The 27,518-nt window shown below is 37.3% G+C and overlaps 2 protein-coding genes across 6 annotated transcripts in view; both read right to left on the reverse strand.

Annotated features, from left to right (window-relative positions):
- The window catches only part of LOC109417184 (protein yippee-like), a 314,595-nt gene that overhangs the window by 184,869 nt on the left and 102,208 nt on the right, over positions 1-27,518 (reverse strand). The window contains exon 1 of one of the 4 annotated variants that reach the window (XM_062860531.1): positions 7,480-7,617. The exons of 2 other annotated variants lie outside the window; for them this stretch is intronic. The gene's annotated coding sequence lies outside the window, so the exon portion shown is untranslated. Of the gene's footprint in view, positions 1-7,479; positions 7,618-27,518 lie in introns of those variants that run through there. One more of the 4 variants, XM_062860533.1, reaches the window with a different exon arrangement.
- The window catches only part of LOC109422422 (ras-related protein Rab-23), a 176,269-nt gene that overhangs the window by 46,554 nt on the left and 102,197 nt on the right, over positions 1-27,518 (reverse strand). The window contains exon 1 of one of the 2 annotated variants that reach the window (XM_029857097.2): positions 7,480-7,550. The exons of the other annotated variant lie outside the window; for it this stretch is intronic. The gene's annotated coding sequence lies outside the window, so the exon portion shown is untranslated. Of the gene's footprint in view, positions 1-7,479; positions 7,551-27,518 lie in introns of those variants that run through there. 2 annotated transcript variants of the gene reach the window in all.

Below are 27,518 nucleotides of genomic sequence, written 5' to 3' on the forward strand. Positions count from 1 at the left end.
TTGAGTGAACTAATGAAATACCAGTGGTTCCGGAAACTGCGAACGGGACATGCGTTTAATTTAGGAACCGGAAGTGTGAAGAAGCGGAGACAATGATTTTCGGATTGTGCGTTCCGAGGGTCATGGCCACCAATGGAGCAGGGGAACAAAAATCAGTGGCTCCCAACTGAATAGTTACGGCCCACGTCTAACAAATCAAAAAGTCTCATGCCATACGGATATTTTCAGACCTGGCTAATTGAGCTGATGTTGAAACCCGATATTATAGGCCATTTTGGAATTAAATATGGCGCTTGGGGTTTCTGGGACAATACAGGGACACTACTGAGGGTTTCCGCCATCGTCAAAAATCCGCTGAAAATGCTCTGAACCTTCTTGGAATGTCTCCAAATCCCCCTAAAATCCCCAGAAACCCCATGTAACGCACCTCAGACACTCCGAAACCCCAGAAAACGCCATGTAACGCCTCCGTAACGTTTCTGAAATCTGCCGAAAATGCTCTGAAGCTTCTTGGAATGGCTCCAAAATCCCCCTAATACCCCCAGAAACCCCATGTAACGCACCTCAGACCCTCCGAAACCCCAGAAAACGCCATGTAACGCCTCCGTAACGTTTCTGAAATCTGCCGAAAATGCTCTGAAGCTCTTTGGAATGCCTCCAAAATCCCCCTAATACCCCCAGAAACCCCATGTAACGCACCTCAGACCCTCCGAAACCCCAGAAAACGCCATGTAACGCCTCGGTAACGTTTCTGAAATCCGCCGAAAGTGCTCTGAAGCTTCTTGGAATGCCTCCAAAATCCCCCTAATACCCCCAGAAACCCCATGTAACGCACCTCAGACCCTCCGAAACCACAGAAAACGCCATGTAACGCCTCCGTAACGTTACTGAAACCCGCTGAAAATGCTAAGAAGCTTCTTGGAATGCCTCCAAAATCCCCCTTAAACCCCCAGAAACCCCATGTAACGCACCTCAGACCCTCCGAAACCACAGAAAACGCCATGTAACGCCTCGGTAACGTTTCTGAAATCCGCCGAAAGTGCTCTGAAGCTCTTTGGAATGCCTCCAAAATCCCCCTAATACACCCAGAAACCCCATGTAACGCATCTCAGACCCTCCGAAACCCCAAAAAACGCCATGTAACGCCTCGGTAACGTTACTGAAATCCGCTGAAAATGCTCTGAAGCTTCTTGGAATGCCTCCAAAATCCCCCTAATACCCCCAGAAACCCCATGTAACGCACCTCAGACCCTCCGAAACCCCAGAAAACGCCATGTAACGCCTCGGTAACGTTTCTGAAATCCGCCGAAAGTGCTCTGAAGCTTCTTGGAATGCCTCCAAAATCCCCCTAATACCCCCAGAAACCCCATGTAACGCACCTCAGACCCTCCGAAACCCCAGAAAACGCCATGTAACGCCTCTGTAACGTTTCTGAAATCCGCTGAGAATGCTCTGAAGCTTCTTGGAATGCCTCTGAAATCCCCCTTAAACCCCCTCAGACCCCAAGTAACGCCCTTGACACCCTCTAGCACGAGTTATCCGCATTTTTCTTTCGCAGTTTTCGGAACCACTGGAACTCCAACTCTACATTTCAAAATTGTCATTTCGTACTCCCATCATCTTGATTTGTGTTACAATCATGGTGCCAAATGCTACATTCATGGTAGACTACATTGATGCATCGACGGCAGCATGAATGTAGTGTGTGACGGTAGTATGCAACATTAGTCATGACGGTAAAGGCGTTGCGACGATAATGAAAAAAATGTACTATACGGTTCACTGGTTGAGATATGCACCCTGACACCCCCCCCCCCCCCCCTTTCATGCAGTGTTGAAAAGTGTCAGTCAGTGCCTAAAAAAATCAGCCCATTGATGTTCAATCAGTGCGAAAACGCACACAAATAAACGAATGCAGTCTCCCACCAACATGACACAGAGAATGAACATGACAAAGAGAAAGCAAGACAATGAGAGCGACGCCTCGTAGTGTAATCAACTGTAGCTGAAGTTCTGTTTTGATCTTCAGTCCGAGCTCGGTGAATATGAATATGACTTTTTTGTAATTACGTTGTGAAAAGTTGAACATTTCAGTTGGCTGAAGTATGCTGAAATGGTCAACTTTTCACCCCTAATGCAAGTGTGCCGAAAAGTACTACTTTTCGGCACTCTTAAGAGTGCTGAAAAGTAGTACTTTTCGGCACTTTTGCTCGCACGCACTTTTCACTTACCACCATGCCTTCCGTAGATTCAGCCTCTGCCTCTACATTTACTGAGCAGCTCGAATGCGAATCAGGATGATTTCAATTCGGATTTGAACTACAAATCAAGTGTAGACGTAGAGGCAGCTGCTGAATCTGCTTTTGCTTTTGCCCGCGCACAACTGTTTGACAACGGGAGCTCGATCATTGGTGACGCCTACTACACCAGAGCCTACCTGATCAAACGAAAAACTACGCCGACAAGCATGAGCGCGCGCACGTGGTTCCTACTGATACATGTTTGTGTAGCTAGAAAAGTTCGCACTAAAATGGTGTTTTTCGTAATTACAAAAAACTTTGTATGCAACTCGTTGCAAAACTCGATTTTTTCAGTACTCATCGTATTTATCCAACTCGGCAAGCCTCGTTGGATAAATGTACGACTTGTGCTGAAAAAATCATCATTTTGCAACTTGTTGCATAAATAACTATTTTAATTTAAAAATGACTTTTTGTGATTTTGAGCACGCAAATGTCGATATGTTGCCCTAATTCCAGTAATTATGCTTGCTTCAAGTGAATGGTATGCATCAGCAGCACGTTTTGCTTTTAAATCGTGCTTAAACCAAAAAATATCAATTGAAGATGAATATGCTGACTTTGAATATGAGTCCATGGTAAAAATTCAGCAGACAGCGAGGTAATGAATTTTTCATCGCTTGAACTTCAGAGAGTGGGGCAGGGGTTGTCGAGGCGATAATCAAAACAAAAACAATTCTACGACGCAAGAGCCTCTGGGCGTCGGTTGGGATGACTGTAATTTGACAAATTAAGATACTGGTGTCAGTATCCAGCGTCATTTCCAGCTGAAATTGAGATAAGCAACCATCCTTCCATCATTCAGTTGATATCAGCTCCAGCATTGATGACGTCAAACCCGACATCAACCAATCATTCACCTATTTTTATTTTGGCCACCAAACTCCACATAGACCCAAAAGTTGATCGATGTTGGTCCAACATACGATAAAAATTTACCCGACTTTAATCCGACATTCTATAGTTTTTCTGTCTGGCGGAATTTTGCAGGGATTTTCGTGTTTCGTGCCCAGCTAGTCATTTGAAAAACAATTCTGATCTAAGACCCTCCTAAACCCCCGAAAACGCCCCTGAAACCCCTCCTCTCCTGAAACCCATCCCCTCCTGAAAGGTTTCGTTATTACGTAACGTTGAGAGGGTGGGAGGGGGTCTATCGCTGTGTTACGCTTCATACAAAATTTCAAAATTTTCCACACAAAAGTTGTTACGTGGGGGAGGGAGGGGGTCTGAAATTGTCAAATTTTGCGTTACGTAATATTTGAATGAACCCAAACTCCTTGAAAGCCATCTGAAACTCCCTCCGCATGACCCAAACATGACCTCCTTTAAATCTCATAGTAACTCTTCCTTCTTAAACTTCATCGCAACCTTGTACTCCATTTAGGTAATAAGCTGAATCCATTTTGGTAAAAATTCTATTTAGGCAGTCCCGACTCGTTACCTAAATAGAGGTTTTGGTGTACACTCAACATTGACACTAGCATTGGGAGCGCTTTTGCACCCACACAAGACTGCAGACTTAAACTGCAGCATTACATAACCAAGTTGCAAATATGCCCCATTAAAAAAATACTAGCCATTTCAACAAATTATTGGAACATTCCAGTTCATTAAAACTACGGTTGACTTCAGAACTCCAGGTCTATATGAACTGCAGGAGCAATTTCCGCTGTGATAAGCAGAGTTGCTTACCTAGTCTACCAGGTTTCCTGAACGGTTCTGAATCCAATATACATTGTTATATATTTTCGGGATTTTCTAAAATACAGTCCAGAAGACCAATCATTGACATCAAGACCCGTTACAGCGGCTCCACAAAAAATGTTCGGCTGGTCAAAAAAACTTGTGATTGCATCCAATCGTTTGATAAAAAAAGGAAATAACAAATAAGGGTGTTAGGAGCAAAGGAGTGTAAGTGACAAAATCCACTTTCGAGTAAACGGTGTTTAAAGTTTTCACCAATTTTTCATCCCATACAAAATTTATAGAGTTTTAAAATCAATCCAATTTTCTCAGATTTATTGATTTTTTTTTTTCTATTAATGTTAAAATAGTTATTTATGCAACAAGTTGCAAAATGATGATTTTTTCAGCACGAGTCGTACATTTATCCAACGAGGCTTGCCGAGTTGGATAAATACGACGAGTGCTGAAAAATCGAGTTTTGCAACGAGTTGCATACAACATTTTTTGCAATTATGACAAAACACCCTTGAGTACGATCATTTCTGACTATCACCACATGTCTCAAGAAAAACCACGTGTGAGCATCCGCACAAGCGTTATTTTTTCAATCAGGTAGGCTGTGTTCATAAATGTCACAAGTACTCGGAGTCGCGTCGTCAACAAGCGTTGTTTGCTGCTACTGCTTCTCGCTCTACGGCTTTTTGGCTAACCGATTCAGAATGGAAATCGCTTCTATTCAGATTAGATCTGTCGAAAAGACATAGAAGCAGCCACCGCATCCACATAAGACCAAGGAAAAACATGAGTGTTTCGGAAAACTTGCGAAAAGTGAAACCCTGCAAAAGGGCCGAAAAGTACTACTTTTCGGCACTCTTAACAGTGCTGAAAAGTATTACTTTTCGGCACTCTTGAGCTAGTGAAGAAAAGTAGGCCATTTCGGCACAGTTTTGGCGATAGAAAAATGCAATCTTTTGCCACGTAATTGCAAAAATAATCTTAAAATAGTTCCTGAAAGTTTGAAATCCGAAGATGTTTTTATATGTTCAGCTCTAAATCGACTTCTTTTGCATACAGGCCCTTCAAATAACAACTGATAACTCCTTCCATATCCCACACATCTTTCTCGGAGATTCTTCCAGATTTCTACTGGAACTTTTCTAGATTCAAGCAATTTTTTTGAGATTCTTCATTAAGAATCTTCCAGGAGTTGTCAATCATTTATTTATATTAGTCTTCGATCTGATCGATCCAAGCAACACACATGACTTATAAGAGTTACGGCAGCGCAAGATTTGGTTGTACATAAGTTAGTTTGATGTAATTCTAACATAATGTTAGAGTAAATTTCCATTCAACCAATACTTGTACTGCTGTTACTCTTATACATGTGTGTTGCTTGGGGAAGGGGCGGTGTCAAACTGTATTTTGCCCAGCAAAACTGCACCATCGATGATCCTAAGGAAATTCTTTCCAGATTTTCTTCCACGAGTTACCTAGGAGTAACCTACGGAATTCCCAGAGAAATTTCAGAAGGAATCCTGGTGAAATCATGCGAAAAAACTCCGACTAGATATTGTAGAAATTTCAAGAGGAACTTCGGCAGAAATCCTAAGGAAACTCGAACGGTCTCGTCTGGGACATCAAATATTAGGAAAATTCAAGAGACTCTGAAAATCGATAAGAGAAATCCTTGCAGGAACTACTTAGAGCGGAAGTCCCAGAAAACTTAATGAATCTAAAAAAAATAACAAAAATTTAAAAAATTATAATTATAAAAATAAATGAAACCCCTGAAATAGCTTCTGCAATCTCTTTAAAATTAGAAAATTTGTCGTGAACCCATCCCAAAAACTACTAAGAGAAATTCCTGAAGGAACTTTAGATAAATTTTGGAAGCATGTTTGGGAAACCTCTGGTAGAACTCCTGGGAGGTACTCCAGCAGTTCCTGGCCCCATGAAAAACTCCTGCAAAAAAACTATGAGGAACTCTGAAAGAAATCCCAGGAACAACTCTTAGAAATCTCAAAAGGAACTTCAAAATTCCTGGAGAAATAAAAAGCAATACTTTATCCCTTTGGAACCGGATAATTTTGCACTGCTGCTGCACTCGATTATGTCTGTTATGCTCGGTTTCAACATCGGAGTCATATTGATCCTACAGCTCCAAAGGGTTAAGGAAGAATTCGCAGGAAGAATTCTGAAAAACTACGGAATAGTTTGAAGAAAGAATTATCAAAGAATGAACCCCGTATGAAATTCAAGGAAGAACCTACAGAATTTAAAAAAAACCCTCAAAGGAATTTCGGAACGAATCTTTCTATAGATTTCCAAGCCTAGGCAAAATTCAGAAGAGATTGCAAAATTTTTTTGAGATCACGTTTTTAGTTTTTATCCAATAGCCAGGAAAATCTGTATCACCTGTTTTTATTCGAAATTGTTTATAATTTATCGCAATGTCCAGTTTTCCGTAGATTTTTCTTCGAAATCCAAACATTACCACACCATTAGTTACAAATATTTTGGGCTATCTAATAAAAACTTGTGGTAAACACTACTTTAATAAAATGTCCTGTAGCCCTCTAATACCCAACCCCACCTTTAGACGGGATATAGTTTGAGTTAAGGGAGTTTGTATACTCCAAAATAAAAAAAATAAATATATTTTAACAATATTTATAAAAACTTGAAAGGTTTTCGTCCTAAGAAAATCGGTATCCCAAAAAGGCTTCCAGAAAAAATTTAGATGACAAAATATGATATTTGGATCAAAATAAAAAAAATGGGTATTAGAGGATTAAGTCTCTGAGATTTTGACTCAATGGTACCTTTACTGAAGATTGCAAAGTTGTTATAATTTTGATGGCGTTAATCCAATGAGCAGAACTTTCGTTCAGTACGATAGAGCCTGGATTCCATACAATGGAAGACGACCCACCCTAAAACATACTCGATCACCTGTTTAATGTTTATACATCATACCAGCTGAAACTAGCCCAACAATTTTCCACTCACCCAAAGCGGAAGGGATTTCGTAATCCAAGCTGTATGCAGGGCTATCGTTTCCCTCGTATACATTTCGAAGCAAGAAATTTCTCACCAACCAACCAGAAGATCGGCGAGTGTTTATAAATATAACCCACCAGCGTGATTCTGGTCGACATCATCAGGAGAGGGGGATTCACTATGTATACAGATTTCGGACAGAAGACCTCGATTGGAAAATTAATTGCTCTTTTAATTGAGGAAATAGTTGCACGGCGAAGTCGTCCCGAGAAGAGAAGACGCGAAAAACTCTAAAGCTAATAGTGGTGCCTCAACGCGACGTGGCGGTGCTCTCCCGGAAAAGGGGATTTCTAAACATTCCACGCCATGACTTGACGTGATCCAATCCAGTAGAGAAGGTAGTGTGTAAATATACAAGGTGTTAGAGTAGGAATAGAGTATTCAAATTGTTTTAATTGCAGAGAATAAATGTGGGAAGGGAATACGTTACCTTGCGGAGCGAATTTTCAACGATTCAAAATGTCGTTGGAGGATGATTTGCTTGGCCGAATTCGGACGAATCTGGATGAAGGAAACTCGTGTGAAGAATTGTTGAAAATCGTGCAACGGTGCTCGGAATACCACGCCACTAATTTACGGGAACGGAAGGCGTTCGCTTTCAGCTTCAAGCTCTTTCGGTTAAGTCAGCGAAGAGTTGCTTGTTTGTTCGATCAAGCAAAGGTTTTCTCCAACAGCACCTACACAATGAAATGCTGCTCAACGCGTTCCCAGCGAAGCAGAATTGGTGAATGAAGAATATCGTTATTTAAAACAAAACCACGAGAGCGAAAATTTCCACGTTTTACTTTTTCTTCCTTCGTTTTCTTCACCTCAAACAATCACTTTGCAGCTCTTCTTTGTGTAACACAATTTTCCGCTTGCTCACGTCACTAAAATCAAATTTATCTCGAACTTAAAATAATCATAAGCTTTTGAAGACCAACTTGGCGAACTCAAACACGAAAGATATTGCCTTCGAGGCAAACGTAAAATCTTCGTTAGCTATTCACTTCAGCAACACTCATGAAGATGTGTTCTATCGACGTGCAATTAATTCCCTTCAGAACATGTTCCTACTCTCCAAACGAACTTGGCAGGAGGTATAATTTAGACCTAACGAGCAGCTACTAACGGTAGAGCAACGTATCTTTCCCCCAATATCTCGCAGAGATCTTCACTGTTCCAACTCCAAACCACAACTGACTTCACCTCAACAGTCTGGACAACTTCAAACTCTTCAGCACTTGGATAGTGCTTTCTGTGGCAGTGTGCAACGCGAGCTTTTCCTCCACAGCACTATTTCCTTTCTCTTCGGTACACATAGCCCATGGCCGCCACCGCCGCCACACGACCCACACTCGCACACAACGTCCGACTTAACGCAAAGCTCCCCGTCCTGATGAGCTAGTGTGGAATTTGATCCACAAACATGCACGCAGTAACGAAAACCTGTTCAACTCGTTTTTCACCACGTTTTGCCAACCCAGGTTCTATTCACCTGAATTTCCTTTTTTTTACCCCTTTTTATGCCACCTTCGCAAAACCGTTCTTCCCCAGATTCCCTTTTCCGTCCCCTTCTTCCACTGAAGTCGCAACAAAGCTTTCAGTACGAACTAAAACATGCTCCGCTATCCCAGACCCAGACCAACTGACCACGTCTTCTGCCGTCCTAGACGGAACGAAAAAATAGAATGGAAACAAAATTTGTTTAGCCTTGCTCGTTGCGTCGCCGTGCAGCTGGACGTGGCCGGTGGTGGTCGCTGTGTGTTGTCGAAAAGATCGAGAAATAAACAAACAAAAACCAAAATAAATCAACACACTCTCAGAGGGGGTAGACAACATAGCTCGCGCTCGATGTTACAAGTACCAGCGGACGTTATATCGATATTGGATATGTACGGCTGTATAACGAAAGGAAACATGATTCCGACGGACCGACCGACGACGAGAATCAATGTTTGGAAAGGGGCCAGCACGAAAACATTTGCAGTGGAAAAGTCGATGTTGGTGTGCATATGGTATATGTATGTCTACCACTATCGACGTAGATAGCGGAGGAAAAACTAACACCACACCACAACGAGAGAAACTTGTTACAGTATCGGTGCTCTGCATGGCATGCAAACGGCTTGTAAATTCACAGATGTTTTATGAAAAACACGACTTTTGATCGATGAAGTTTTCCTATAAATATTAGGACATCAATTTGAGTAAGTAGAGAAATTACTGATAAATTTCACGGGAGAAATTAAATATGTCCATTACGCCCTTTTGAAATGATATTAACGATTGAAATAACACTAATTGCATACAGAATTCATGTGACTGGTTCATCAATCTATTAACAACCACGCGCCTCCTTTTCATTCCTCTATTGCTACAGTAAATCATTCGATGGAGCCGCTAGGTGTTTCATTCCAAGTCAAAATGGCAAATAAGAATCAGCGAGCGTGTTACCTCCCATAAAATGTTCATCACCTAATTGTTGATACTTTTTCGAATGTAGGGTATTTAATAGTGGACCCTTAACCAATAGTGGACCCCTTCGATTTTTCATGTTCCTAGACAGTCGTTCCAAGTGGTGGAATTATGCTGGAAATCGATCAATCAATTTTTCAACAACATTGTGAGTGTAAACAAATCTGGGGTACCACTATTGGGGACCCGGGGTCCACCATACGATCATTTGAACCAGATTTTGAATGATTATAAGAAATATTAGGTGTTTTAGTACGAGTTTTTGTGTGCAATGTGGAAAGACATAGAACCTGTTACGCAATCGTTCATAACAAAAACCTTTAATTAGGATATCATACTGTGAAGATCAGAGCAATTGACAGCTACTAGGGGCTTAAAATACCCTTTACCAGTTGAAATTAATCACGGAGAGTAACCATAGGCGTGTGCAGTTAGTTTGAGGAAAATTTAACAAAGCTTTGATCAATCAACAGTGATAGACATTCGTTAAGCCGAGGCCAAAAAATTTTCAAAAAAAAGTGTCAGGAAACTCATACAAAAGATTTTATGATAAAACTTTTTTATCGCAGTGATGATATATCTAGTACTGTTTTATAAAAATGTGATACATCACACTTGCATGTACACTGAAACAAAAACGAGGGTAAAAACCCTTTAAATGTCATTTTTTGCCTAGACATTCGTTTAGCCGAACTGTACAATTTTTAGAATTCCACAATAAAAAACTAACAAATTTCGAAAAATAACCAACAAAATCATTTTGTATGGTGACCTGCATTATGGATCGGCTTGTAAATCATGAATTTGACCGTTTTTGGAAGTGTTGCCATATTAATTTTACATGCATCTCATAAAAATTATATATATATCAATGTTTGTAAATTGAGATTTGATGTAGTTATTTTTATCGGAAGTGTTTCAAAAGAATATAATGAAAGTTTTATGGTGAGTGCAGGTTGGAAATTAACGAAAAACAATGTTTTAAACAGAAAAAATAACGCAAACCATAAAAAATCACGTATTTAAGTAATGTTTTGATGAAATATGATGGTTTTACTTGCATAAATCACAGCGTTTACTACTATAACGTCTTCTAATAGCTCCCAATATCTTCTAGACTGTATTCTGGCTGAAATAACACAGATTAGACGGCTCACATTTCGAGAAATGGCACCGAAAGTTTTCAAATTTCTAGCATGAACTACATGTTTCATAATTTGGACGTTCTTTTCGAATAAAAAAATGAATGCGGTTCAAAACTAAGACTCATTTATAATACATTTCTTCAGATTGAAAAAAATAAGTCAATTGTTTGACCATATCTTGCTATTTGTATCAGCATCTGCTTTTAAATAAACAGGCTACAAAAATTCTGACACTTCATGCAGTTCTTTCACTTAGCAGTCTTCCAATTCATTTGGTAATGCTAGTATCAAACAGGTATACTCCACAGGCATTAGGACACGTCTTTATTCCAACGCAGAACTATTTATTTTAGCTTTTATCAATCCCATTTTAAGGTTTAACCAACCAAAAACCAATATACTTCATTTTTTCATGACATTTTATGCAATAATTTGAACATTTCTACCAATAATTCTGTGCCATATTTTCAAAACAACGAATCTAGTTTACGTTTGAGTGTTTACAGAAACCATTTTTCTTAAAAAAAAAATCGTATATCATCGCTTTTCCTTATCGGGACATTATTTATAACATTTCTCTGAATTTCACAAATAAATAAACTTTTAAGGTCAATTATCTTGCTAAGACGTCATAAATTAAATGCCTTGTGGTATATCCTCGAAATATACTCACGTAATTGCAAAAAAATCTATTGAAACCCAATTTTTCATTTACCTCGGCTAAACGAATGTCTAGGCAAAAAATAATATTTGAAGGGTTTTTACCCTCGTTTTTTTTTTTGTTTCAGTGTATATGTAATAGCGTGGGACACGAAAAGACATTTTACTCTTGTACACTTTTTGAGTTCCATTTTGACCCCATATCAACTGTGCAAAATTTCAGCTCGATCAGAGAAACTATATTTTAGCGCCAGCCGTTCTAAGTTTTCATACGATTTACTATGGGGAAAATCACTTTTTCAAAGAAAAATCGCCACAGGTTGCCCCTTAACCCCTAAAAATATATCGATGAATGATTTCTGTTGGAAATTTTGCGAGGAACAAACCCTCTGAAGACCGCAAAGCGATCTAAGGCATGTGGAAAAAGTTATTGATTGAAAACCGAATGGCATGCCAACGCTGTTCAACATGTAAGGAATAACAATAAATAATAAAATCACGTCATTTTATCGATCGGGCAAGGCTTAATAACTTTTTTCCCGAATGCCGCATCGCTTCGCGGTCTTCGGAGGTCTGATTCCTCGTGAAGTTATCTACAGAAATCATTCAACGATGTATTTTTAGGGATCAATGGGTGACCTCAAGCGATTTTTCTTTGAAGAAGTAAACTTTCCCCATAGTAAATCGTATGAAAAACTAAGAATGGCGGGCGCTAAAATATAGTTTCTTCGATCGATCTGAAATTTTGCACAGTTGATATGGGACCAAAATGGAACTCAAAAAGTATACAGGAGTTGGAGTTTTTCCATTTTTTATATTTTCCCATATAAACCGTGTACCAGGCTAATATGTAAGTGTGATGTATCACATTTTTATAAAACAGTACTAGATATACTATTACTACGATAAAAAAGTTTTATCTTAAAATCTTTTGTATGAGTTTCCTGAAACTTTTTTGAAAATTTTTTGGCCTCGGCTAAACGAATGTCTATCACAGTATCAAGTAATTTGTATTTTCCTGATAACCACACAATTTGCGAATGCAAAATGAGCGACCATTTCAAAGAATAGCTGGAGAAATTACTCATAGAACAATGAGCGGAGTAAGGAGAGGCGATACCCTACAAAGAATAAAAAAAAGGCACCAATTTCCCAAATGGAGGAGAACATTTATCTGAAGCTGACCTATTAAAGCTGTAAACACTCTATTGCAAATCTTGGAGACACATACAGGGGATGGCCAAAATGTTTGGGATAGGCAACTTTTTTTTCTCTCACAAAAAAGTTCAGCATGCTATAACTTTTCATAGAGCGCATCAAAAAATCTCAAATTTTGACTGTTTGTCAACCTATTATATGTGCATCATTGGTACAAATTTGGGCTTGATTGATTAATATTTCGCAAAGTTAGAACCGTTCGGATAAAACACCTTTTTTTAGACAACGCATTTTTGAGCTGTCATATCTTGGAAACCAATAAACCGAATTGGATGAAATTTTGAACGTACACTAACAATATGTAAATGCTTCACAAACTATTAAAACATAGATACTTTTTAAACGTTGAAAAAAGTTATCATGGATTGACACTTTTTGGACTTTTCTCGAAAAAATGTAATTTTTTTACATTAATGTGAATAAATTTTAGTGTTGATATTCAAAGATTTTCCACTTCTGTTCTCAAATTATCTCTAATCAGATATAATAGAGCCTATTTAGATTGAAGGAAAACACATTTAATAATTTTTGTGTGGTATTGTTAATTTTACTTATTTTCCTCTATATGGGTAAAAATTTCAACCCGATATAACTTAATTCGCCGTGAGAAAATATTACATTTTATAACGTCGTATTGAGTATCAATATATTGTTGATAAACGTTAAAAAATTCATTCAATTTGGTTCACTGGTTTCCGAGTTATGACAGCTCAAAAATGAGTTGTCTAAAAAATAGTGTTTTGCGCGAACGGTTCTAACTTCGCGAAAAATTAATCAATCGAGCCCAAATTTGTACCAATGATGCACACATAATAGATTGACAAACAGTCAAAATTTGAGATTTTTTGATGCACTCTATGAAAAGTTACAGCATGTTGAATTTTTTTGTGGGAGAAAAAAAGTTGCCTATCCCAAACATTTTGGCCATCCCCTGTAGATACTGGTTGCTGCGCTGTGTTATGTCAGAAACACACGTACTGGCAAATTTTTGAGCTTTTGGCTTTTTATTTTCGCAAATTCAAGCTCTTTAATCAGTAAAAAACATAGATCTTCGAATGAGTGTTATCAGTTTTCTATCCATGAATAACTGACACTGAGGAAGATTACAAGTGGTAGTCGAAATACGCGTATCTGTCAAAGGATAAGCAATTAGGGCGGAATTGAAAGGTAAAGCATTGTCCAGTTAGAATCCGGACGCAAAGGATAATTTATTGTGACGCTCTCAATGATCATAATCATATATTTTTTTACAGCAGTCTGATCATAAACAAGTCCTCTATTGATGGTGAAAATTTCATCGATTTTCTTGCTACGTGTGAAAAGTTATTTCAGATTGAAGACAAGTGAAGGAAAAAAATCTTGCACAAACACACTGAAAATTAAGCGTGGTCAGGTACGACAGTCGCGAAAAATGTTAATGTCTCCATAACCATTATGTGTGATGTGCACAGATGTTGTTAACCATGCCATGAGGAAGTGCCCAAGGAAGATTGAAGTTTATTATGTTTATTATTATTATGTTTTTTTTTTGTTTTTTTTGAACAATTATTATGTTCATGGATAAATCTGCTTGGAAATCCAAGATTTGCCAGGAAGTTCGAGCTCTGGACATCGTTTTCTCACATCACGATTTTGACACCAAATGTGTATAAAGGTGATAACCTCAAGAATCGCGTGCTGCTTTTCAAAAATTGCACACAAGGGATCTGTAGAGGTTTGAGCTAATATGGTGAGCTATCACGACAGCCTGAGATGTGTAGTGGTGTCATCACTGTTGGATAGTGTTTATCAACGAAAAAACACTCAAATTTCGCTTCTTTGGAATTCACTGAATAGCCCTTAATTTCGCAAGAAGAGTAATATTTGGCAAAGTTTCTTTGGAGGGATAATGAATGTTCAATTGCGTTAAAAAATAAATCTATTGCTTATAAAATTTTTCGTAAATCTGGCTGTAGGGAACATTATTTTTCATATTGCAAGGCTGAAGCTTTGTTTACTAGAATTACAAAATTCAAAAAAAGGAACTATTGAAAAAATTTTGTTGAAAATCTTGATAAAGAGACTTCTTTGTCAACATTATGGTCTGTTGCAAGAAATTTAAGAAACTTTGATTCTTCTTCTACCACTGTTCTGGAATACTCTGAAGATTGGATTCATAAATTTGCATCAAAAATATGTCCAGATTTTGTTCCCACTCTTACAAATTACAAAAATAGTTCTTTCAATCATTTTCCTGATCTTTGTATTCCTTTCTCTTTATCAGAAATGAATTTGGCCTTGTCACTTACTAAAAATACTGCTCCTGGTATTGATAACATAAAATTTATAGTTCTACAAAATTTACCGGATGATGGTAAAGAGTATTTACTGTCAATATATAACTCGTTTATTGTCCAGAATGTCATTCCTTCTGAGTGGCGTTTTGTGAAAGTTATTAGTATTCTCAAACCTGGTAAAGATCCATCATTAGCTGATAGTCGTAGACCTATTAGCTTATTATCATGTTTAAGAAAACTTATGGAACGTATGATTTTAAATCGTTTGGAATTGTGGGCTGAAAGTAATCAAATATTTTCTGCTGCTCAATTTGGTTTTAGAAAAGGACGTGGTACTCGTGATTGTACTGCACTTTTAGCATCTCAAATTCAACTGTCCTTTAATAGAAAACAGGATGTAGTTTCTACTTTTCTTGATGTGTCTGGTGCATACGATTCTGTTTTGATTGATTTGCTTTTTAATAAAATGAATAATTTAAAAATTCCACACATGATTTCAAATTTTTTATATAATTTGTTTTCACTGAAAATTATGCATTTTTTCCATAATGGGTCATCCAAAATCATTCGTTATAGCTGCTTTGGACTTCCACAAGGATCATGCTTAAGTCCTTTTCTGTACAATTTATTTACATCGGATATGGCTTCTGTTATCCCTAATGGTTGTTATTTAATACAATTTGCTGATGATAATGTTTTATCTGTCAGTGGTAAAAACAGAGAAATTTTACGTCATTTTATGCAATGGTCTTTAGATAATATTGATTCTTGGGCATTTCATAATGGTTTTACTTTTTCAGCTTCAAAAACAAAATATATGATATGAGTGGAAAAGTTTTTTTTAACGACCGAGTCATTAGAAAAATGTATGAAACACTTGAAGTGACTCATTCAAATGTTGCATGAAAGTGTATCATTGAAACGAAATTGTACGCCCCTGGTCCTAAAGTAAATAAAATTGCATGGTTCAAAAATTTGTCTATCAGTAGAAATATGATATGTACTTTTTCGAGAATAATTTCAAATCATTACATCTGTAATAGTCATTTATACCGCATCAATATTAAGGATTCTAATTTATGTGAATGCGGAGATTTTTATGAAGACATTGATCACATTGTATTTGTATGCCATAGGTTTGAATTACCTAGAAAAAGATTCTTTTGTAGTTTGAATCTTTTCAACCATTCCATTCCGGAATCTATACGTGATATACTCGGTAGAAAATGTTTACCTATAATGAAGTTGTTATTTGAATTTTTAAATGAAATTTCATATGCTGTTTGAAATCTTTTGTTTCTTCTGTTTTTTTTTTTTTTGCTTTATTTTTCAGATATGATTCATTGATGACCCTTTATGACTCTTGAGCAAATGATGACCCTAGATCCAATCGATGAAGCATCAAGACGCTGGCTCTGCTATGGTTTTTTGCCGTTTGAGCCTTTAGTTTTTAACTTTATTATTATAATGTTTTTGAAAAGATGAAGAGGTTTTGTGCCTTTTTGAGTAGTATTTCAAATGGAAATCGCTCAAAGGGGTTTTTCCCTCTTCTAAATTTTTAGTTAAAAATAAATAAATAAATAAATAAATAAATAAATAAATAAATAAAGTTTCTTTGGAATCCTAATCAGATAGGTAGAGGGCCTCAGGACACTACAGAGATGACCTGATTGTTAAACAAATCCGCCGAAGGGGTTGATGTTAAAATTTACTACCATTGAGCAGATTTTTAAGGAAGTAATCACGGAAAAAATGAGAAAATGTATTAAAAATTAAATTAAATAATTTTAATGATATTTTTCCATGAAACTACAGTAAATTATCTTTGTTTTGAGGGCTGCACCTTTTCTGTTTGTTATTCCACCTCTGAGATATAAGTGATTATCTGCGTCCGGATTCTAACTGGACAATGCTTTACGAAACTGATTACACTCATTCGAAGAGGGTATTCTGCTTTGAAGGTTAGAAAAGTCAGTACAAGATACATAGATGTTGGTAAGATTATGCTGAGGGCGGGCTTGACAGAAACTCCCTCACGAGAAAATGAGGAAGCGATTTCGCCGATTTTCTGAGAATTGAAAATAAAACTCAGAAATCACAGCCCAAGCAACACGACTTGTTTCAAAGCCAGTACCAGCAACATCAGTGCAATTTATTCACTGTTTGTATCAAGGACAACAGATCATAATTGCTTCTCCTTTGAAACGCAAAAAGCGCAAATTCTAAATCGTTATGCAACTTGAGCTAGGGGGATTGATAAAAAAAAAGAAAAAAAGGCCCAGACTCGAACCATGGACACCAGGGGTATTAACCACTCACCTTACATACTACACCAGAAGCTCTGTGAGATAATTGCGGCTCAACGCACCATAAAAGCTACTGAAGCTACGCGTTACTTCATTGTTAGAAAGCTGTCAAAATGAAAAGACGCGCAAGTTTTCCATAACACATTTGGAACCTAATCTGAACAAACAAACCACAGTAAGATGTTTCATGTGTGTTACATAGCACATTTAATGCAAGCTGACTGTATTGTCACTTGTGAGGAATATGTTAGCTCCGCCTCCATAAATCGATGTCAAATAGGGTATTGGTTCCCTTATTAAGCATGTGGCTCCCATTTTCATCCTACGAAAAACAAAGGATTGAAGCACTGTTTGTTTTGTTTCTTATTTTTGTATTTTTTGTTAGAAGTGAGCACGCATGAAAACAAAAAGAACGGAATCAATCGGTGCCGTAATCGCTTGTTTTCGAATAGGATGAAATTGGGAGCATGAGATTACTGATGGTACACAAACCCTACAATGTTTGTTGTAATTCCTATGAAACAAAGCTGCAATTTAACGATATTCGGAGTTTAAATGCAACTCAACTGACAAGATTGAAGTTGCGTGTGCTTTTATTGCAAAGCAAAGAAAGCCACATTTTGGATGATGTTGCAGGTGCTGCTCGGGAGCGCAAATCCTCAACAGCACCGAGCGCGAGCCTATCGCGCAGAGAGGAGTTCGTCCAATACTCCTTATTTCTTGTTGTGCTTATCACTTCCACTCACACTCATTCATCATTTTTGACATTCTTGTACTTCTCGTAGGTTATTTTTCCAATCTTGAAAGGATCCAGAAAGCATCCTTACATTAATCTTTGAAGGAAAACCTGAAAGAATACCGGAAGAAGTTCCGAGAGAAATATCTAAAGGAAACCGAGAGAAATATGTAAAGGAAAATCAATCAAGAAATCCAGGGAGCTAGGTGGTTCGCAGAGGGAGGGGGGTGTAGTGGTTTTCAACACGAACATCCCCGCTCCTCCCCCCAGCACCCGGGCCTGCCCGGAAGGAATCAATAATGGAATCCCTGGAGAAAGCCCGGGAAGGATTCCTGAACGGAATCCAGAATAAAAACTCAGGAAGAATCCTGTAGGAATCCCTGATGCTGTCTCGCGAATAATCCATAAAAGATTCCCGTGAGAAATCCCGAGAGGAATCCCGAAAGCAGTCAATTAAGGAGTTTCAGTAGAACTCCTTTAAGTAATCGCAGGAGAAATCCCATTAGCAAGCCCAGGAGGAATCAATGAAGGAAGCCCGACAGGAATTCCTAACGGAATACCAGAAAAAAGTTCCTGAAGAAGTCTCTCAATATATCTTAGCAGAAATCCTTTTAAAAGCGGAAAGGATCAGTGAAGGCATTTCGGAAAAAAATCCAAAGGGAATTTCTAAAGGAATCCCGGTAAAATACTGTAAAAAAAGAATCTTGGGAGCAATCAATGAGGAAAACCTGGGAGGAAGCCCTGAGATAATCCAGAAAAGAATTCCTGTCGGAATCCTTATCGGAAACCCAGTAGAAATTTCAAAAACAATGGAAAGAAAAAACTCTGGAAAGAAACTCGAGAGGAATTCCAGGGGAAATTGTTATAGGAATCTTAGGAAAATGCCAAAATAAATATATCTGAAGAATTCCGGGGACACTCAATGACGACATCCCAGAAGGAATCTCTGATGAAGTTCGCGGAGAAAATTCGAGAAAAATATTTGATGTAATCCTGGAAGAAATCACTAAATGGATCCCGTGAGAAATCTTTGAAGGAACCCTGGGAGAAATCCCTGAAAGAATCTCGGAAAGAATTTCTTTGTGAATACCGGGAGGAACCACTTAAGGAATACCGGGAGGAATACCTGTAGGAATCCTTAGCAGAATATATGAAGGGATCCCAGGAAGAATCGCAAATGGAATACCGTGAGGAATACCCGAAATGGAATACCGAGAGAATGAATGCGGAAATAGCAGACCCGTCTCTTTCGTGAGAAAAAGCGTCACTTGGTAGAAGCGAAGCGAGAAGAATTCGAACTGCTGTGCCATTTTCAAAAAAACACAAAAGTTCTATCAGAAGCTCAACACGTCCAAGCTGAAATACAAGGGATGGCCAAAATATTTGGGATAGGCAACTTTTTTTTCTCTCACAAAAAAGTTCAACATGCTGTAACTTTTCATAGAGTGCATCAAAAAATCTCAAATTTTGATTGTTTGTCACCCTATTATATGTGCATCATTGGTACAAATTTGGGCTTGATTGATTAATGTTTCGCAAAGTTAGAAACGTTCGGGTAAAACACTATTTCTTAGACAACTCATTTTTGAGCTGTCATATCTCGGAAATCAGTGAACCAAATTGAATGAAATTTTGAACGTACATTAACAATATTTAAATGCTTCGCAAACTATTAAAACATAGGTACTTTTTAAACGTTGAAAAAAGTTATCATGGATTGACGCTTTTTGATTTTTTCTCGAAAAAATCTATTTTTTTTAACATCAATGTCAATAAATTTTAGTGTTGATATCCAAAGATTTTCCACTTTTGTTCTCAAGTTATCTCTAATCAGATATATTGGAGCCTATTTAGATTGAAGAAAGAACACATTTAGTAATTGTTGTGGTATTGTAAATTTGACTTATTTTCCTTTATATGGGTAAAAATTTCAATCCGGTATATCTTTATTCGCCATGAGAAAATATTACATTTTATAACGTCGTATTAAGTATCAATATATTGTTGATAAACGTTAAAAAATTCATTCAATTCGGTTCACTGGTTTCCGAGATATGACAGTTCAAAATTTAGTTGTCTAAATAATAGTGTTTTACCCGAACGCTTCTTACTTCGCGAAAATTTCATCAATCGAGCCCAAATGTGTACCAATGAAGCACATATAATAGGTTAACAAACAGTCAAAATTTATGATTTTTTTATGCAGTTTATGAAAAACTAATGCATGTTGATTTTTTTTGTGGGAGAAAAAAAGTTGCCTATCCCAAACATTTTGGCCATCCCCTGTATGCAGGAATAAAGATGGAATATTCCTAAATAATGGACGCAGTGGTTAAAAGGTTCTACAGATGAGTGATGAAAAAAGACGGGATTCTCCTGATGGACAGACGTGAGGTGATCGAAAGGTGGAAGCAGTACTTCGATGAGCACTAGAACGGTGAGAAGAGCTCAGACATCGAGGTCCAAGTAGATAGCAAATTAATCTTGTAGAGGTGTTTAGAGACATGAGATGACTTTTAAACACCTAAACTGTTTTGCCGCATATCGGTAAAGTATCTAAAAAAACTGTCTTGTTGTGCCATCTCTTCACTGAGTCGAACCATCTCTCTCACATCTTCTTCTTCTTCTTCTTCTTCTTCTTTATGGCACTACGTCCCCACTGGGACTTGGCCTGCCTCGCTTCAACTTAGTGTTCTTTGAGCACTTCCACAGTTATTAATTGAAGGGCTTTCTTTGCCTGCCATTGCATGAATTTGTACATTGTGAGGCAAGCACAATGACACACTATGCCCAGGGAGTCGAGAAAAGTTTCCCGACTGGAACGGGAATCGAACCCGCCGTCTCCGGATTGGCAATCCATAGCCTTAACCACTAGGCTAACTGGAGACCCATCTCTCTCACATATGATGTACAAATTGCTATATGCGTACCAAATTTACCAGATACAAAGGTACGTATTTGCGCCGATATTTCTCAACTAAAGAACTTTCAACCAATCTCGAAAAAAGAACTTTTAGATCTACAGCCCAATACTATACCATTACACTAAATGTTTGTCTCGAGCATTTAGTGCAGCTCAAGCTTCTGAATAAGTGTCATTTGTTGTGTTATTTTCTTCAGAACCTCTCTATAAATTACGTAGGTCGGCTCCAGAGGCACGTTCTCCTCCATTTGGGAAATTTGTGCCATTAAGATACCGGGGGATTCAATTCTCGAAAAATAGGGGGAGGGGGTATGAGATGCCCAAAATGAGTCTGCGTAGTTTATGGATAGCACCTTACGTGCTTAAGGCGAAACTGGAAGCATTTCCTCATTTTTTCAGTAAAGTAAAAGTAATAACAATAATCTTTCTCATAATAAGGACTGTATCGGAAATTGACTATAAACGTTCACAATTGCCTAAAAAATAATCTGTTCGAAATCAACTTAACTTTATTTTTGGAGATACTATAAAAATCTTTTAAATAAAGAATGGCAGTTCTGATTTTCAAAAAATAATCATTCAACTTGGACTTTTATCTCAAAGATTGCACATATGTTCTTAAAATTTTGGACACCTCTTAAAAATTTGAAATTGCGAAAACTGTGGGAAAATATTTTATTTTTTGTGCAAATATATTCTTTTCCAGAATGCTCATGATATAGGAAAATTAATTTTATCAAAAAAAATCCCTCCGAAGTTTAGGGCATTTCTTAAAATCAAAAAAGGCCATTTTTCGAGGAACTCTTTTTATGCGTCTTCAAAGAACGTTTACGCAAATAAAAAATACATAAAGTTGAATATGTATTTGCATTTTTTTCGATTGGGTATGTATTTAAATCTATTGAAGAGGTAGTTTTACCAAAGAATGGAATTTCATAACCTCTGAAGATATTTGAAACAGAGCGTCAAAGTTCAACAAAAAAGTAGCTGTTTTTTGGGATAGACCATATTGTGAATGTTGGAGGTTTTTATATCCAAAATAAGAATTTTAAAAGTCGGTATTGAGTGATATGTTATGTGTACATAACTGCTAGTAATAATCATTATTTTCCAGATTTTTCCCCGTACAAATTATTTTCGCTACAAATGATTGAAACGTTAAAAAAATTTAAAAAATGCAGTTTGTACAGATTGTTAGTTTGTGTGGTATACTCATAGAACCATATTCTCAATAACACTAAACATATTCCAAATTTCTTCAAGCTGTTTTAAACTTAACTATATTGTGAAGATTTCACAGAAGAGCCGGAATGAAAAGACCAACAGTGCTTCGAGATAGAGCATTTTGAACGTTTATAGTTAATTTCCGATACAGTCCTTAATGTTTCGAAATTGATGAGATTTCACGTAAATTAAAAAAAAACAAAGTCAGTTCCACCTTTTTACGCTTATAACTAAGAAAATCCAATGTGACAGCGCTCATAATATGAACATATTCTACTGTTACACACAGTTTACAGCTTACATTTTTAAGGGGGTCGCCACCCGTAAAGTTTGGGAACCAATGCTGTAACCACCAAGGAATTTATCAAGAATTTGTTCCAGGTATTACTACATATATTTCTCCAGCATTCCGTTCAAAGATTTCTCCAGAAGTTCATCCAGAAACTACTGTAGAAACTCCTCCACGAAGTCCTCCAAAAATTCCTCCCAAGTTACAATCTGGAATTCTTCCAGAAAATAGTTTATGCTGAAATTCTTCCTAGAACTCCATAACATTTTGTATAAATATGGCTCCATGAATTCATCTAAAGTTTTGTCTAAGAAATATTGCTCGCGCTTAGTATCATACAGGCGTATACTGCCGTTCTATGCCCAACTGTCCCATGTTATATGGGAATCCCATATAACATGGGACAACTATGCGTAGAACGGCAGTATATCCAATCTTCGAATTCTCTTCGAATTATGCTGGAAAATACGATCAAATTTCGGATAGCACCATGGTGTAGTCCGATAAAGGATTGCTACGACTGGTATCAAGAACAACAAAAATAATAAAAAAAAATATTTGGAGGTCAAGTTATTACTGAATGAGAAAATCGATTATATGATACGACCGTATGATACTAAGCGCGAGATTTGAATGAAACGTTCTGATGCTACTCCAGAGATTCTTTCAGGAATTCTTTCAGAAATCTCTATAGAAATATATCAAGAGATCTTACACGGAATTCGTAAATACTTCCATAGATTCGAATTGCAATGTTTAGAAAAATTTACAAAGGAATCTAAAATATATTTCCTGAATGTTTGTAATATATGGGTGAATTACTGGATATTCACTGAATGTCTGTCTTGAAGCAACTCCTGCAGAGGTCATTGGAGGAAATCTTAGATGAAGTTCTGAGAGATATCCTGCTGGAATTCTTTGATGATTTTTTAATTGAATAATATCTGAAATAAGATCTGTAAAAGTATCCACATGAATACCTGGAGTAATTTTTTAAGAAAAATTTGGAGAATAACTAGATTAATCTCTGGAGAATAATTTCTGCAGAAATCTTCTAGAGTTATTGCTATAAAAATCTGAGGAATTTTCGAAGCAATTCTTGCAAAAACCTCTAAAAATTCTCGAAATTACCTCTGAGTATATTCTATGAGGCAACGAAGAAGCAATTACTGCAGGTACGCTTAAGAAGGCTTAAAAGGCTGTTTTTGAGAAAATTTTGGAGGAAATTTCTCGAGAAACTTCTGGAGTAATCTCTGTAGGAACCCTCTGGTATATCTCTGGAATAAATCTGAAGAATGTTTAAGACTATTCTCTGAATAATCATGAATAAGTTACTGTATGAGCTTCTGGAGAAATCTGGAGTATTATTCCAGTAGTTACAGGAATCTATGGAAGAGCTGCTTGAGGAGCTTCAGGACGAACTTCTTCTTACAAAAAAAATTGTTGCAACTCATAGTGGAAACTTTAAGAGAAATCCTGAAAGAATCTTTGGGAGGACTCGTGGAAGAAATGTCTGAATGCATTCTTCAGAATTGATGGAAGGATTTAAGGAACAATCTTATTATATTTTTAAGCAATCTGAAGAGGAATTTCAGAGAGTTATTCTAGAGGATTCACTGGATTCCAGAAGGGATATTTAAGGACTCCTGGAAGAGTCTCTGAACATATTTTCGAAGGAATTTCTTAAGGAATTCCTGGAATAGCTATGTGGTTCTCAGAGTTCTAGACATCGCCAGTTTTTTCACATGGCACATAGCTTGTCATAAGAAACTCATGCATTTTTTTCGAAATGTGTAATTCTTGTCGAAATCATAAACTGTAAATACAGGGGTCAAAAAATGTTGACCTATCTGTAACTTTTCGAAAAGTGCATCAAATATTCTCAAATTTTCACTGTAAGTTGATAAACTAGTTGTGTATCAGTGGTCAAAAAGAAGATCGGACTATTCTGCACGAAGTTATTAAGTTTCTAGAAAAAGGTATGATTGTCCAATAGCCAACTTTGAGCTGTTATATCTACGGATTTGATAAACCGAATGCAATGAAATTTTGACCATTTATGACTTATATAATGAGCTCTGAAAAACGTTTGACTTAACATGAAATTACTAACAAGAGAAAAAGTTAGAGAGATTTAATTTATTTTATGATTTTTAGGTGAATTGGTCTATTTTTAACTGCTTTTTTTTCTTCAAGTGGTTTTAGGAATATTCAGGAGAGTTTAAGGAGCGTATCAGAGGTTTCAAATTTCAAGGATGTTCCAGAGGATTTCTGGGGGTTAAGGGGTTATCAAGGGTGTTTCACGGCTCTTCAAGAGGTTTTAGGGGCGCTCCAAAGCTGTTCTTGGGACCTTAGGGGGTTTCAAAGGGGTCAGGGAGTTTCATGGGGTTTCAAGGTTCTTACTTGGTATTTCAGAGGCGTTCCAGGGGTGAATCTTTTAAGGACGCTTTCAACATTTAGGCTCCCGACTATCGATACAAAAGTTCTATTTTATATTGGCAAATGGAATTTATTGTTTATTTCAATGAGGAGTATAGGAAATGACTGGTTGTAGACGTTTACTGGATATTATTCTACTACCGGAAACCCAAATGAGAACAAAAATTTATGAACTTAGCGTTCAACAATTGGCGAATTACTCTAAAAGAATTCTTGAAATTCAAAAAAAACATAAATCGACAGACGCTGCTGACAAAGTCCTGCTCGGAAATGAATGATGAAAATGTTAAAGTTTTGCATTGTTGAACCAGTACATCAATCAAATAACATACTTATGCCAAACGCCATTATTCCTAACATCGTTATCCCTAATGGGGTATACTTCTTCTAATTGTGGTGTGACTTTGATATTTATGGTCGGTTTTCCAGCAGAGCTTATTTCGCTACTATTATTATTTTTTATTGAGTAATTTTGAGAATTGTGCAGTTTTTGTGTCATCATTTGTGTGTCATTTCAATCGATTTTTTAAATGGAAAATATTTATAATTTTGAAACTTAGTCGGTGCAATATGTATACGCAATACACATCAAAATAGGCCGTTTATATTGGGCAACAATTACCTTAACTCGATTTAGACTTAAGACAAGCTTTGAACATTGTTTTTCTAAGTTTGACACCCTAGCAGCATCTTGAAACTAGAACACACACCACTTCCAAGTGTCTTCACTATTTAAATTCTACATAGAAGTGTGCAGCTTCCCAAGAAAGGAAGCACCATATCGCCACACACCCTTGATTCTGTTCCTTCTTTACTTTGTGCAGTTCTTGTGCATACAAAGACGCGCGTCTGCGCATGTATTGCATCGTATGCACTGCACACTGCTGCTGCTGCTGCACATGTACCCATTGCATGTGCACTTGACCACCGCTCACCTTTCCCTATGTGTAGCGACTTCAGTAGTGCGTTCTCTACCTATCTACAATCTACATCCCGCGAAACTAGAACGGTGCTAATGGTACACATGCGTTCAAAGCACCCCAGCAAGTAAACAAAGACGACTTGGTGTGTCTCGTAGGCGAACTGGTTGGGTCAACTAGAAGTGAGTTAGATTTTCATTTCTTATGGATAAAATGTTTTTAGAACTGTTTCATGTGATTTTCTTTAGGAAACTTAGTTCAGTCAAAAAATATAGCAGTTGATAATATATTATTATTGAATCTTTATGTATGTTAATAATAACAAAACAAATACATAATTGAAAAAAAAAAAACATTATAAAATAAGCAGACTGTTCAATATAACTATGGATGTTCCTAATTTATAAGTAATTAGTTCAGCTTTTTTGTCTTTTATTTATACTCTATTACATTTACTGTTTTTACTGTTTTTCTTCTTAATTTTTAATAAGGATATTTTTATTCCTATCGTTTTCTTGCTATTTATTACTTTGTTCATTATTTTTCGCCATTTCATAGTCCATCTTTCAATTTAATAACTGTTCTTTTCTTTAAAAACGGAAATCAAGCTCCCCACATATATTTTTGCCATTAACATTAAACTGCCTGCTTGAAATAAATTGATTACCAATCAGTTACCATTGTCGCATCTCGTTTTCAAAGCCATTGCTATAAATTCACTCAGAGAAAGCATGGCCTCGTACAAAACAACACCGGCAAGGGAATTGGATGAACATCATGATGAAAAATCACCATCATCACAAAAACGGAGTGGTAACCTGATCGTTAAATCGCATACCACCATGTGGGGGGTACCGAGCATGAGCCAGGCAGTTGAGGCAATGCCCTGCTCGGTGATGATGTGGTGCTTGCTGGTACGTGGTAAGAGTGCGAAGTACGCGATGCGAAGATACTGGACCGGAATGACTTTGTATGGGATAGGTACCTAGGTATCTAGTCGGAGATCGGGTCGGCCTGGCAGGGCAAAAAACACAGAAACTAGGCATTTCCATACGGAAAGTAGGTACACCTATGCCGTGCGATAAAATATGGCTTAGATGAATAAACAAGTAAACATTGAAGTATAGCACTTCGGATCCATCCAGAGAGATGGTGATGTCGTAACTTTGGCACTTTATTGCGCAACCGGCCGCCATAGCTAAGTATGAAGGTAAGTATGGGAGGCAAGCGCAATTTTGCTAAGCCGTTTCCGAGTGGTGCTCCGTATAGGCAATTGTGAGTAGCTTTAATTCATCATTAATTAATTGTTACGGACGATGGGTAGGTAACAATGGTTAGGGAAGTGGTAAGATTGAGGATTCTTGATTAAAACCTGAACAGTACTCAGCTATTGAGAGTTCGGTGAAATGTTTCTCCCCTTATTTAAATATTCCTGAGCAGTTTGAACGACGACCGCATTGAAAAGACCGCCTAAGCTGGCGGACTTATTTTATAGTCGAACTGGCAACCTCGACACTCACCTGCAATGAAATAATTAAATAACACTAGTTAGTAAATTACATTTGGAATTGAACAAAAAGTCATGGATTATTAGAATTTTTCAGACATTTGCAACGAACAAAGTCTTTGGCCGGCGGTTTAAAGCTGTTGAACAAAGATAACGGAGAGTTACACGCGCATCATGATTTATCGCGGCACATGACTTTAGTTTTGTCAACAGCGAGCTGCGTTCAAATAAACAATTCCCTTTCCCGAGGAAGAGGATTAACCGGCAAGTGAGGCCGCTTGAAGTCATCTACTGACTGTAGTTATTTAACAAATGCATATAAATTATTGCGGTGTTCAAAACAATGATCTAAGAAGAAAATGGTTTGAA

The sequence above is a fragment of the Aedes albopictus genome, chromosome 3, assembly GCF_035046485.1.
Source record: "Aedes albopictus strain Foshan chromosome 3, AalbF5, whole genome shotgun sequence".
NCBI classification, from domain to species: domain Eukaryota; kingdom Metazoa; phylum Arthropoda; class Insecta; order Diptera; family Culicidae; genus Aedes; species Aedes albopictus.